Source organism: Mauremys reevesii, linkage group 19 (genome assembly GCF_016161935.1).
Source record: "Mauremys reevesii isolate NIE-2019 linkage group 19, ASM1616193v1, whole genome shotgun sequence".
In the NCBI taxonomy this organism is placed as follows: domain Eukaryota; kingdom Metazoa; phylum Chordata; order Testudines; family Geoemydidae; genus Mauremys; species Mauremys reevesii.
In genome coordinates, this window is record NC_052641.1 from 25,398,820 (window position 1) to 25,413,592 (window position 14,773).

At 44.1% G+C, this 14,773-nt stretch overlaps 2 long non-coding RNA genes across 3 annotated transcripts in view; one reads left to right on the top strand and one right to left on the bottom strand.

Annotated features, from left to right (window-relative positions):
* The window catches only part of LOC120386676, a 23,235-nt gene continuing 8,462 nt past the window's right edge, over nucleotides 1-14,773 (bottom strand). Inside the window, exons 3-4 of the long non-coding RNA XR_005589850.1 lie at nucleotides 1,155-1,273; nucleotides 1-1,027 (exon numbers count right to left, since the gene is read on the bottom strand). This is a non-coding gene — a long non-coding RNA (uncharacterized LOC120386676). The remainder of the gene's footprint in view (nucleotides 1,028-1,154; nucleotides 1,274-14,773) is intronic.
* LOC120386680 overlaps nucleotides 8,649-14,773 on the top strand; it is a 23,381-nt gene continuing 17,256 nt past the window's right edge. Inside the window, exon 1 of one of the 2 annotated variants that reach the window (XR_005589860.1) lies at nucleotides 8,649-8,734. This is a non-coding gene — a long non-coding RNA (uncharacterized LOC120386680). Of the gene's footprint in view, nucleotides 8,788-14,773 lie in introns of both variants that reach the window. The other variant, XR_005589861.1, reaches the window with a different exon arrangement.

Consider the following 14,773-nt stretch of genomic DNA (forward strand, 5'->3'; position numbering starts at 1 on the left):
CGCAGGCTGCCGTCAAATCCGTGGAACCGGGGACCTCCCGCAGGCAAGCCGCCGAAGGCAGCCTGCCTGCCGTGCTTGGGGCGGCAAAATACCTAGAGCCGCCCCTGCTACCACTAACCGTAATGCACCACAACAGGAGTATCTGGTGAAGCAGTGGGCTCCAAGAGTTCATCCCCTCCTGGGAAATAAAGAGAAAAGCTATTTTCTGAGCAGTGCAGTTTGTCCATCTGAACCTGGGGCAGACCTGGCTACTTTGGCTTCACCCTGCTCTTGCTCCTGCAGCAGGCCAGGACGAAATCACCCAGACTCTGGATCTCCTGCACTGGAGCGGTTTGTGCTGTCCAAGCACATGGGTTTCCGTGGTTTGTGAATAAAATTCAGTGTGACAAAGAGCTTCCAGTGGCCTCAGCCCAGCCTTGTGTAATAGACTCTCCCCCTGGGCAGACAAAGATCTCACATCCAAAACGTTTCTCCTCCTGGCTCCCTTTTTGTCACTATGTGTCTGTCTCTCTAACCAGGCCAGAATGTTCCCTCTTCGCACCTCTGAGCAATGCAAACAGGAGAGCACAAAGGGGGGAAAGACCCTCAATGGAGAAGAAGAGACTACATACAAATCCAAATTACAGCCCCAACAGCCTGAAACATAACAAACATTATTTTTCTATTCTCCAGGATGCACCAGCTGAGCCCAGCTGAGCGGCGGGGGGCAGGGGGGATCAGCTGTGGGCCTGATCCCATCTGCATCAAACCATCTTTGTTACATGCAACAAAGAGAAGAAGAAAGGACTTTTGTCCTTCATTGCAAGACCAAGCAACCTGCATCTGACTGGCCGGGGCAACAATTAACCGGATGGGATTCATCTGTTGTTTGGCACTTGAGATCACGCCGCAGCAGTCACTCCATAGTGTTGAAATAATGGGCGGTGCCTTGTTTTTGTTATGACTCAGTCTCGCTTTGGCTTTGTCTGTGCCAGACCTCACAGCCGAGAAGAGCAGGCTGGCAGGGTTAGATCTTGCTGAGAGATGGCTACGGAATAAAGATAGAGAAAGGGTGTGAAAAAAATTGCAGTGACAGGCTGGAGTGGGGACTGAGGTCTCTTTCCAGGGCACTTGGAAAATACAAAGAGCCTGGGGACTCTGCACTGGGCACTTACCAGCACCTTTCTGAGACTCCCATGCCCACTGTAGAAATCCCCTTCCTGCAAATCAACCACAGAGGCCCTCTATGCTAAGTTTCGGCTTGGAGCGAGGTTTATGGCTGAGCTTTCTCACTCTGAAAACAGAGCATAACATTAGAATAGAAATACAAAAGCCTTAACCGTAGCCATGTGAACATTGTGCCACAAGAGCAAAAACTTCCTACCCATACAGCAGGGGAAGAATGCATTCCATTCAGGATTTCAAAGGCTCCTATCGGAGTGAGGCATGCTACCGTACACCCTTTCCTGATGCTAATCCTATTCTGCTGGAGATCAAGTCATTTTTGTGTGAGTATTTTTCCTTGGCTACAGAAAAAAGATACTTAACCACAACAAACCCATTGCCAGCATATGTCAATCTTAGCTACTTGGGTCTATATTATATGCGCCAGCTACCAATTTCTGACAGTCATTTACTTTTTACTGCAGAGGTACCTCACACATTGACATAGAACTCTTGGCAATCGGGGCTTCTTGGCATTCTTTTGGAAGCAAGCATATGCAGTACTCCAAGACATGAAAGCAACTTAATTAGATTTAGAGCTAGAAGGCACTTACAGTTCCTTGTTAAATCTTCTCTTGCAACACTTGCTTGGGAGTGCAAAGAAATTCTCCTTCCAAAGGAATTATTTTGTTAGCTTGGAGAGGAGGCAAATGCAATATGTAGGAATTAAGCTTATTTGGTTACTCCGAAAAACCCACCACCACCCAAGTATCTGATCATTCTAACTCTGTGAAATACATGACATGAGGAGTGGAGACAAATCCTTCATGTTAAGGCGGAATGGAAAGGAAGGCAGCTTGTGTTTTTAGTTAGTAAAAACCTGAAATATGCTTTTTGCTTTGAACCCAAACCTGCAGGCAGGGCCGGTGCAACCACTAGGTTAACTAGGTGGCTGCCTAGGGTGCCTACTGGTTGAGGGCACCTAAAAGGTGGTGGCGTGGAAGAGAGCTGGCATGGGAGGGCCACCTGCAGTAACGGGGGATGGGGGGCGCACAGGGGAACCGTTCCCCACCCCAGATCACCTCCACTCTGCCTCCTCCGCTGAGCACACAGCCCCCGCTCTAATCCTCCTCCAATCGGCACCGCAAGCGAGGAGGCGGCGGTGAGCTGGGGCGGGCTCCCCGGGCAGGGTTAGCTGCCGTGGGGGGGGCTCCCCGGGTGGGCGGGGTTAGCTGCAGAGGGGGGGTAGCTGCTGTGGGGGGGGGGCCTCCCTGGGCCATGGGGGTGGCGGGAAGGGTTAGCTGCTGCAGTGGGCAGGGTTAGCTGCCGCGGGGGGTGGGGAGTTGGGGTCAGGGTTAGCTGGGGTGGTGCAAAGTGGAAGTTTCGCCTAGGGCATGAAACGTCCCTGCACCGGCCCTGCCTGCAGGTGTTTCACAAACAGTGGGAAGGAGCAATTGCAGTTATGTCATTTCATGTAGTGCTAGTGAAAATGACACATTTAGTAGCGCTGAAGATTCCTGTTTATTATTGTTACTATTTATTATTTCTATTGTGGTAGCACCTGTGGGCCCCACACAGGGATCAGAGCGCTAAAGACTGTATCCAACGCAGAGACCCACCATCTAGGATTTAGACTGCACCACAGGAAATGGAGACACATGGAGAAGGACAAGGTAACAGCAGGAAGTCACTGGCCTGCAATCACAAGTGGCTACCAGCTAATCAGTATTTATTGCCCAAGTGAACACAACATGGAGACTTCTCCCCACTTCAACATGAAAAGGGAGTTCAGTGCCCTGGGTCTCTCTGCTGGGACAGTCAGTTACAGGGGTCATGCTGCTCTTGTGACATATAGCTAGCTGCAAAGAAACAGACTGAACCCCCCCAACTCATTTCAAGTTTGCCAACCAGCCAGCACTTGGTATTAGTTTTTGGTCATTATCCGCCTGAATTAGAACTGGGGACCCAGAGGTGAGAGGGGCTATAACAATTACTAGTCCCTGTCTGCTCCACATTCCATTTCATGCATGGCTCAGCGCTGAGGCAGGACTTCAGTCCTTGCTAGTGCTTCTAGCCCCAACCTAATACTCAGGAATTAACTTTCAAATTTAAGTATCTTGGCTTACTGAAAAATCTTTTCAAAAATACTAAACTGATACAAGACTCTACATGAAAGACCTCCAAAATTGCATCCCTTCTAGCAGAAATATATTTTACTCTGATATGCTATTGCTATAAATAGCAAATTTTCACTCTTGCAATGTCAGTTGATTTGCATGGAAAAGTCAAGAGAAGCAGAAAAGGAGAGTAAGTTAATGTAGCTAAAGGAGCCACAGGCACTAAGGAGGGACTTTGCAAGGTGCAAAAGAAAAGAGCAATACTAGTAGTAGGCTTGCCGTAGATGATGAATATGGTATCAAGGATGGTTCTAAAGTAAACGAGTTACTGAAGCGCAGTTCAAATTAGTCTTTAACATTCAAATAAACAAAAATAGTGAAAAAAAACAGATACGATCACAAAGTAACAAAACCTTGTATAATAAATATAATACTTTGCAAACAAAGAGTGTTTGTCACTCATAATGATTTTCACCCATGCCTCTCAAAGCATTTTGCAAACATTAATTAACAGACAGAGGATAGCTTGGAGGCAAGTAGTATCATTTGTCTGATCCTGCTAAGAAGCAGGTTGTTATTATTATACACTTTTCACAGATGGATAAACTGAGGCACTTGATGTTAGTCAATATTTTTACTAATGATCTAGAAAAGGGGATAACGAATGTGCTAATTCAATTTACATGTGAAACTAACTTGGGAGGAGCCAAACTAGGAGGACAGAAAGGAACTACAAATTGATGTAGAGATGTTAGAAATACAAGTAGGAAATAACAAGCAAAATTAAATCTGAAACTGGAAGCTACTGTAATATATAAATGATGCATGCATGGGATGTGCGTGGGGAATATTACCATAAAAATATCAAATAGCAGGGAGTAACTTGCAAAGCAACGATGCCAAAAACAATGCAGAGCTGACATCAGACAGCAAATTAGGTCCTCAACTTCACGGGACCATCTCAAGTGTGCAAAGCCAAACATCATCATGAGCCTTTGCAGGATCATCATGGCCTAAATATTTGTTTTATTAAATGCATTTGCGATGGGTGGCAGTGGTTAATCACAGGACTAGCCTGGCTTTCATCTCTTTTGGATGGTCTCATATATTTTTTTAGTTTCTTAGGCAACAACACTTCACTTAAGTTCCTTATGAAGGATACTTACAGCAGTGCTTAAATACGTCCTCCAGCACAGTGTCTGAGATGCAAGTTCACAGACTTCCTTGTACTTACTTGGCATTGGGAGCTACCATTGTCCTTAGTGGTGGCAGCATTCTCATAGCTCAGTCAGCTCAGGTAACTGTAAATATCATAGACCCATAACAACAGCAATGGAAGCAAAGCAAACCACACAAAGCCCATGGTGGTTAGAAGCTGCTTCTATTGAGAAACTAACATCAGCTTTGCTGCCCTGAAGGTACAGTCACTGTTTGTCCTGCAGAACACAGACAGACTCTGTACAGCTTAATTTATTGCCCAGAGCCCATTGCATTCTAGTTTATTTTCCTTAAGTTTCTTTCTTGGCTTCTCTCACGCTCCCTCTTCCATCTCAGGAAGGAAGCAGTTTCCCTCATTGGTGACACAGTGTTCCCAGTCAGACACATTCCCAACCAGACCAGTCAGGCCTTCTCTCTTTGTGTCCCAGCTGCTGACACTGCTTGTTGAGCAGACCTGCCTCATCTACAGAGGGTGGAATGGACTTTCAGGATGCACAGCCCAGACAAAGGGAGCAGCAAGAGGATTTGTTATTGTAGTACAATTTGAGAGATAAAATTTCCTACTCGGTTCTTTAAAAATCGAAGGGAGCTAGCCATTCCTTCCAACACCTGCACATCCCGGATAGCCCAGAACTTCAGCAAGACTCTCTTTTGAAAATGACAGAAGAAAAAATGTAAAAGTTGCTTCTGAGAAGTAGCTGCATCTAAGTATTTAGAGCTGGTGAACCGATGTCAGGACTCCTGGGTTCCATTCCCAGATCTGCCAATGACTCGTGTGGCCTTGAGCAATTTTTACTTTGTCTACAACTGAAAGATAATATCAGCCTCCAAGAGGCATTGTGATCAAAGCATTTTCCTGTCCTCCCATGAAAGGTGAAAGATATTATTATCCTTTAAAAATATTAGAGTCAAATTGTTAGCTTTGTGATATAAGGGTTAGGGATGACAGAATCTATTTATTTAAGAACGCTTCAGTTGGCAAAGGTATTGCTAATTCATTTTTCCCTTTTAATAATCACTACATCTCTTGTATATTTATTGGAGTAATTAATTACAACAGACTGAATTACCAACCAAGTGGAAGGGGAAATGGAACCAATGAGCAGCAGTTCTTGGCCACTGACTATGGCATGTAAGTGGCAGCATGCTTTCTCGTCTAGCTCTACCATTCAGAAGTAGCTACACTGCATAGTAGCTGATGTTTAGCCCGCCTACAAATGGTCCTGTGTTCTGCTGCTCCTGATTTCAGGCTCTTGAATCAGATTTCCAAGACTCAGCTTCCCATTCATAGTAATTCCCACCATACATCCAAGCAACACACATCTTTTTTCAAAAATGCCTAACTCGTGACTTCCATCCCTCAGAAAGGATGCAGTACAACGGAGAGCGGCATTTTCCTCATTTACTAGGCCCCTCCCAGTGGAAGATTTTGCATCCTGCTAATGCCAAGAAAAACAATATTTCACAAACTTTCCGGATTTTGTTTTACTTTTGTTGTGTGTGTGTCCTTGGCACACTTGTCAGTTCAAAGTGTAGAATTAGCTGAAAATGAGTTACAGATGGGCACACAGTGCACCAGAATGCTGCCATTTATTTAAGACTCTTTCTGTACATGTCCCTTACCCAAAATGCAAAACATAACAAAAGTTGGCAAGAGCAAGAAGTCTCTGCTGCTTGTTTTTACAAATGCTTTAATAAAATGATCTAGGCACAGATTTGCCATTTTTACTTAATATTTGTGCCTTTTTCACCTGCCTTGGCAGAAGAGCTGCCAAACATGGAAGTAAATCAAAGAGCAGGGAGGAGGATGGGTTTGATGTTGTGCCTCTGCTGTCCTGCTACCCCATAGTAGCACACACTGCACAGTCTCAGGTTCAGAATTCTGTTTCCCATCATAACCTCAGGAATATGCCCTGCCTGCCCACTGGATCTCAGCCTCAGAAAAACATAGCAATGGCGTTCCATGGCCAGTAAATGATTGTGTCTAGTGCCAGGCCACAGCCTGGTTTCTGGGAGCACTTTACCTGAGGCACCCTAGACCTGCCAGGACTTTGATTGTATCACAAACCTGAAAGTCATCAAAAGCAAAGTTTGTACAGCACTTTGAAGATGGTAAGTATTGTTATTTATTTCTTGAGCCCTTTAACTGAGCTACGCATTAATACTGGTTACAACTCCATGTGAGAAATATGCCTGCATGAGGACAATTCTCTTCCCTTTAAACACAAATCAATGACAATGCAAAACTTCCAGTGGGAAGAAAGCAGCATTCAATACCAGAGAGGTCACACTTTTACTGAAAATTCCTTTGTTAGCCTTGAGGGCTGTGATACAATATCAGTATTAGCAGGAGTGTTCTATGTAAGACATGGCCGGTAATTGTCCGGCTCTACTCGGCACTGGTGAGGCCTCAGCTGGAATCCTGTGTCCTGTGTGGGCACCCCACTTTAAAAAAGAGGTGGACAAATTGGAGACGGAGTCTAGAGAAGAGGTGCAAAAATGAACAAAGGTTTAGAAAGCCTGACCTATGAGGAAAGGTTAAAAAACTGGGCATGTCTAGTTGTGAGAAATGAAGACTGAGGTGGGGACCAGATAATAGTCCTCAACTATGTTAACGGCTGTTACAAAGAAGATGGTAATAGTTGTTCTCCATGTCCACTGAGGATAGGACAAGGAGTAAGGGGCTTATCTGCAGCAAGAGAAAGCTAGGTTCGATATTAGGAAAAACTCTCTAACTCTAGGGGGAGTTCAGCTCTGGAACCAGCTTCCAAGGGAGGTTGTAGAATCCCTGTCACTGGAGGCTTTTAAGAGCAGGCTGGACAAATGCCTGTCAGGGATGCCCTAGGTTTACATGTCCTGCCTCAGCACAGGGGGCTGGACTAGATGATTTCTCGAGGGCCCTTCCAGCCGGAGAGTTCTAGGATTCTATTGTACTGGGTCAGTGCAAGTACCTTTCATGTGTCTAGTGTGGGATATGCAATAGTGAACCATGACATGGCCGGACAAGCACTTAGCTCATTGGCGAGCACTACAAAATAATGGCAACAGCACATGGAAATAATCATTTCAGTAAGTATCTCAGACTGGGTTTTTGATGCTCTGCCTCATAGAAAATACAGTCATGTGACTTCGCCTGGGCAGGAGAGACCTAGCTACGTGGACTAATGTTTAGAGAGTTTTTGTTTCTTCCCTTTGACTTGACTCTTTTACATCTAACTAGAGAAGTTATTTTACCTCTTCTAAAGGGCTTGTCATGAATCAGTTACTGCTGCTAACACTGGCTGTAAGTAGCCTGCAGGCTTCTTGGGATCCCATCAGAGAAATTATCCACCAAGTTCACACAGAAACATGATAAAACTTTTCATTATGAGTTGCACTAATTCCTCACTTCACCAGCCCATCCCCAGGTCCTCCCTTACACACCCTAGCCCCTGCAGTATGGGTGTCTGTTTCACACATGGATACATGCTTGTTACAGAGAGAAATATACACATGATGTCTTTAAAATGCCCACCGGGAGCGCACATTCTCTGCGTCTGTTCATCTCTGGCAAAAAATTAATGCTTTTCCCCTACCCACAAACCAACATCTCCTCCATGATCCACCAGTAAATTCATACAGTCAAATAGATGATCTCAGCATTATTTGAGTGATAAGTGGATTATGAGTGATGTGGAGAAAGTAGATAAGGAAAAGTTATTTACTTATTCCCATAATACAAGAACTAGGGGTCACCAAATGAAATTAATAGGCAGCGGGTTTAAAACAAATAAAAGGAAGTTCTTCTTCACACAGCGCACAGTAAACTTGTGGAACTCCTTGCCTGAGGAGGTTGTGAAGGCTAGGACTATAACAGCATTTAAAAGAGAACGAGATGAATTCATGGAGGTTAAGTCCATTAATGGCTATTAGCCAGGATGGGTAAGAATGGTGTCCCTAGACTCTGTTTGTCAAAGGGTGGAGATGGATGGCAGGAGAGAGATCACTTGATCATTGCCTGTTGGGTTCACTCCCTCTGGGGCACCTGGCATTGGCCACTGTCGGTAGACAGGATACTGGGCTGGATGGACCTTTGGTCTGACCCAGTACGGCCGTTCTTATGTTTATTTCCATGGCAACCAAATGTGATGTCACTAGCAGATGATAATGATGAATTGACTTCAGGCTCCAGGGGAGGGAAAAGCTCCTATTCAAAACACAAACATGTCTGATAACAGCAGGAGATAGAGAAGACAAGATCAGAGGTGCATTCTGGGGTAAATTTCTCTCTGGCCAAGTTTTCCCCAATGTGACTGTACCATTATAAAGAGTAAGGGGAGACTTGATTTTACAACCTTAATAACACATTCATATTAACCTTTTGCATTAAATTATTTGTCTCATTCTGCAGGAGCAAATTCACAATGTTATTAATTATTATTAATATTTATTAGGCACCAACTGTGTAATCAATACAAAAAGGCTCTGCTCCAAGGACTTTAAAACTAAATTAATGACACATTATTTTCTTGACCTGGAGAGTCATAAATACAGTGGGTCTGATTCTCCATTGCCCTGTATCTTGAGTTATCATTTACACCTGTTCTCCCAAACTAACCCTCTCCACTCATTCAGACAGGTGTTGGTGTGACACCCGCTTTGCACACACTGTGCACATGACACAAGATGGCAGGCGTTGGGCATCAGGCCATTTGCGGCTTGCCTTTGTTTGGAGGCCCTTTCAGATATCTGCAATCGGGACATGTACAAGATGCCATTAATGGGCCGCATACAAGTATCTGCAGCTAGAGAGGATCTCATGTTCTACAGGAAAAAATATTTTGACACCTGGAAATTTTTATAAGCACCTTAAATGGGCCTTCCAGTCACCTTAGAATGCCATACTTAGATTAGACAGACAGATCAGATCAAAACAGAAAGGAAAGGCAAATTCATTCTGATCAACTAGTGAGCCCATCCTGCACCTGATTATTTTCTGAAGGTTAGGGTAACATTTCTGCTGCTGTTGCTTTGGCACCTTCTGCTTCTGGCGGTGAGCAGAGGTGCAGAAAAAGAGAAAAAAACCCTCTCTCTTACCTGGCTTCTGCATTCTGGTTTCTGTTGGGCCAAAAATTCCTTAAAGAAGCCAGTTTCAGAAAGACTTTCAGCCCAGATTTACAAACCCAAGAGCTTTGAAGAATTTGCATAAAGCTTGGTTAAGCATCTGACCGTCTGAGTATTTTGACTTCCAGACCATTTGAAGGTTGGACTTGCCCCTTAGGACTAGGGGCAAGCTCTGGGAAGAGTGAACCACTCGCATGGTTATTACTTATGCAGCACTACAGATGTGTAAGATGCTTCGTAGACACACAGAAAATTATAAGAACCTGCCCTGAGGACTTCACAAACCACAATAGACACAAGAAAATAATATAAAAGGGTGTGTACATGGGTAAGTATGACAATGATACAACAGTTAGAGATCAAGAGTTATTCTCATTGCTATTTACACATCTTGCCAGCTCCTTTGAACATCTGGGGACATGGTTCAGAATGAAGGGCAGGAACTGGGGGTGAGCAGTGCAAAACAGGTAGGTCATCAGCACCAGGAGCCTATGATTATGATTGCACCTAGAGGCACCAACTGAGGCCAGGTCTCTGTTGTGCAAGGCACTGTACAAGTATACAGTAAGTAAGAGTGAGTCCCTATACTACAAAATAGGGACTAGTGCTTTTGGGGGATCAACATGATCCACCTTGCAGGGGTCTGATTCCTAGAGGGCTTGTTTGAAAGTCAGGCCTTTTAAGTATATCTACTTGGATATTCAAAGTCATTAGTCAGTTTTGAACTCTTGGCCCTAGTTTGCAGTGGCCTGCATGTTGTATTTGTACAACTCAGCACCAGTATTTGCAGCACTGTAACTGAGATCCGAATCTGGGTCAAGGTGCTTGCTCCCAAATTAGTTTGAAAGTTTCATACATACAAGCCCAGTGTTCAGCACATACACAGACATTAATAACTGTGGGGACAGAGGAGATGCTGCTGTGGACACTAGAGTGTAGATTGCAGCACAACAAATGGATTTTGCAGCCTGTCTTTTCCATGACATTTTGTGGCTTCATCATTACTTACAGTTGATTTTGGCAAGCACATCACATCACAGTTCTCAAGCCGTTTGTCCCTCTGTAAATCCATGCACCACTCCAGCATATTCCAAGCCATGCATGTTTGGAAAAGAAAATAAATGAAACAAGATGCACTGTGCATAATTGATAGCAGTTTCCTGCCACTCCCAACTAATGGAGACAAAAAACTCAATTGCTGTTGGCAAAAGGCCCATCCAAGGTAGAGATTGTATAACCCACCCTTAGGAGACACAGGAAAGGGATGGGTTTTTTTTCATACAAATAGAAACAGCCTTTGATTGTGTTTTTAGAAGATCTATGCAAAGCAGGAAGAAGGCACCAGATTCACCACTGTGTGACTCCACTGCCAACTGGAGTAAATGCACTGGTAAATCCAGCTGTTTTTCCCTGCTCTGCACAGGTTTCATTGATTTCATTGGGGTTACACTGGTGTAAATCCGGAGTAATGGCAGTGGTGGATTAGGCCCAAGTAAAGTAAAATGAGGGTGATGGAGGAAGAGGAAGTGTTGAGTTGGGAGGATGGTTCTTCATGGAATGGTCCAGGCATTTACTCTTACCTGTAAGAAATCCAGCCGATGTTATATAATCATGCATAGTCAGACAGTGTCGTGGCACATTGATCACACAATCATGCTTGCTTATGGACCAGCCATTTGTCTCCTTGTTATAAATTTATCTTATTGAAGGGCAGTGATCTGAACGCCAAGTGGCAAATCCGGGCTGCCTCCTCTTGCTCCTTGCCCTGAAAAGGTACAGGTTTAATTCATTCAACAAATTACCTTAAATTCCACCAGCAAAATCCTTCTCATCAAAGTGTCCCATCCTAGAGATACCCTCTCCTGACTCTTAGGGTCATGTGCCAAAAAACCACAGTATCTTATTTTGAGACTATGCATAATTCTCTAGCATTAATATCTACAACTATCTTCCCTGAGCTATCAATTCAGGGGCATGTTGTTATCAGCCCATGAACCAGGTACAATAATGCATGGGCACTTTGTACCACTGTGTTCATCTATGACTCCTCCTTTGGTACTGAGCTAAATAGGTCATGGGGCACATCTGAAATACTACGAAACGGAGCCAGCAATCTACGATTTTTCTCTGCCATTAATACTGCATATCACCAACTGCTTGCTGCTGTGACCAGAGGCTGTGGAGCACTATTTAAAGGTGGAGAGCATAGATTGGCTTCCTGCACATTCCCTCTAACCCTCTTCTCTCAGGCACCCACCACCAGCCTAACCACCATGGCCCATGACCCCCGATACCCCACACACACTTCCAAATCTGCATTGTGACCTGGTGCATGGGGTCACAGCACCACTCAGGTTTGGCCCAGCCAAAAAAGTAGTCGGGCCATGGCCCAGGTGCCTCACCCCACCTCCTAGCTTCTCAGCCTATGCCTGTAACTGCTCCTTTTGTGCTGTCATACAGTATAGAAGATATTATATAAGGTCCTCCTGTGCTTGTGGATGTGCGATTGTTGTCTCTCTCCAATTGGCACCCAGCAATCCTGAATCCTTCATCCCTACTGCTAAGCAGCATTTAGCACAGCATTTCCTACAGTCTGTTACTCCTGTTTGTGGCCCAATATGGCCCATGCAAGTTGTGCCAAAGAGCAGTTGTTCCAGTCATGTCAAGCTGGCTGTTGACTGGAGTAGAACGTTAACAAACATGCTTTGGAACTGGCTGACTGTGAATGTGACTAATGGGCAGGGCATGTACGTACGAGTTATTGCATCAGTGTATCATGCTGTCTTCACTGGAGACCCGTGTGAATTGAATTGAGTCCTACTGGTTAGGCTGCTGGTGGTGGTGGGTGCCTAAGAGGAGAAGGGGAGGGTTAGATGGTGTGTGCAGGACGCCAGGTCCTTCCTGAACAGTTCACCTAGCACAGTTTTCACTAGAAAATGTCTGTGAGCAAGCTGACAGAACTAGAAGGGCCTCCCAGTGACTTGCCATCAGGAGAGCAACCTGGACCCCACTCCAGCATGCAGTGTTATGATGGAAAAGAGGTGAGTAAGAAACGAGCTAATTTGCTCATGCACATGATGGCCTTAGAAGGTAATGTTCATTTCCAGGACCTACCTCTTATTAGCTGGCTTGCAAAGCACCCTGCTTATCTCTGACAGATCCCCATGTTGCTCAAATCCCTATTAACTATTTTAAGGAGCGTCTGTGCCCCAGTTCAGGAAGCAGCAGGAGCTGACAGAGCAGGCAGAGGTGTAAGGCCGGGCTGTTTAAAGACAGCCAGGTAGACTGTTAGGTTGTAGCTTTCCCACATTTTAACTGTCATGCCACAATGACAACAGTCAGAGTTGAACTGCTGCAGAATGGAGAACAGTTCTGTAGTTACAAGAATGGTATAAAGTTTTATAAAATCTTCAATGAAAGTGGCTTGTTAGAATTTACAGTAATTTAAGGTGCTTATTATTCCTCCAGGCATGGAACTCATAAATATTACTCAGTGCTATTTGTCATTGGCTGCTCTGTCTTGCATAAGGTAAAATTAGATACTTATCTCTATATTGTTAATGTATTAAACATTAGGATTTATGGGTTTTGAGAACTCACTTGCTCGGAGAACATTAACTTCCTTGATGAAAGATCTTAATGCAAATACTAGGAGTATCAGTGTGCACTGTAACACAATTATGGGTTCTGAGGTGTGAAGAAGCCCCAGGCACATGAGTAGGCAGTTTCCTTACCACTTCATAGCATTGCAGGTTTTCTGCACCATATTTCTGTCTGTCCCCCTGTAGTGGTCATCTTGTTTCTCTCCACTAGAGACATCAGGTGAGGAGGATACCTAAACATGGTACCTAAGTGCAATTATTACTTGGATCATCCATGGCAAACAGTGCCATCAACTTGCCCCTTTCCCTTGCTATCCCCCAGGAAACCAAGTTGAAGGCATTGCCTCTGAGATATAGGGAATCACATATGAACCTCTAGGTATGGAGATGGGCTTGTTTCACAGCTTCATTGATTTTTTTAGTACTAAAAGGCTGTTGGAAATAACAAGGCACATGCATGATCTTTGAACAACTCTTAAATGAGCCTATGTTCCCATTGTACAGTAGAAATACACCATCTTATGGAAAGTACATCGTAGGCGCTCTAGACAAAGCTGCATACCATATTATCCAGTCAGTGCAGAAGACTGGGCTCCAAGTTCTGAACTATGCAGTACACATAAACCTCCAATTTATTTCTCTCTAGCTGCATCTTTTCTAAATCAACCCATGTGATACTCCATTAAGAAACATTTACAGCTCCTTCTATACATTGCCATTCTGCCATTCAAAAGGAACAAAATGTTCTCAGTGGAGTTTTTGAACAACATTTTGTTTTCAACAACATCTGTTATTGTTATTAGAACATGAACTGCTTCTATTCCTGGTGCCAGAGTGTTTGAATATAGAATTGGTTCCCCCATATCTTATTTAAAAAAAATAATCAGGCCACTTTTGCATTTTGAAGAAGACATTTTTCTGTGTTGTGGTTTCAATTTCCAAAGAACTCACTGGTAAGTTATTCATCGATGATGTCTATGACAGAAATGAATGATGCTGTCTTTCTTTGAGCTTTATCATGCTAGTGGTGCCATAGGAAATGCTGCAATTCTCTCTCCCTTTTTTTCCCCACTCACATTATTTTGCAGTGAGTCAGACATTCACTTTGCAGTTGGAAAATGGCCCATTCGTAATCCATTCTTCTAGTGCATCTTCTAACACTAGATACAGACAGACCAACAGAGACACCACCCACTCTGTATTTGAAAGGATGACCTTTGTTTTGTGCCTAATGTCTTGCGACCTGTATTGAATAAGGATCTCCTAATAACCATTTAAAAATACGGGTCAAATTCTCCACTTACATAACATCATGGAAGGCAATGGCTTTTCACCAGCAGGGCGTTTAGCCCTGGATTTTCAAACACTCATTATTGAGAAGATAAGGTAACATGGTAACTTTATGGAATGAATTATATGTCTGGTAGGAGAAGTGCCTTGCCTCAGATTTTCCATAGTGCCCTTTGCGTCCCTCAGACAGTGATGGTCACTCTATGTAGACATTTCTGTTCACATTCTTGTACCATGCCCATGGTACCACCTGTGGTGTCATAGCATCTTGCCATGCTCTGCTCTGGGCTTTTCACAGTT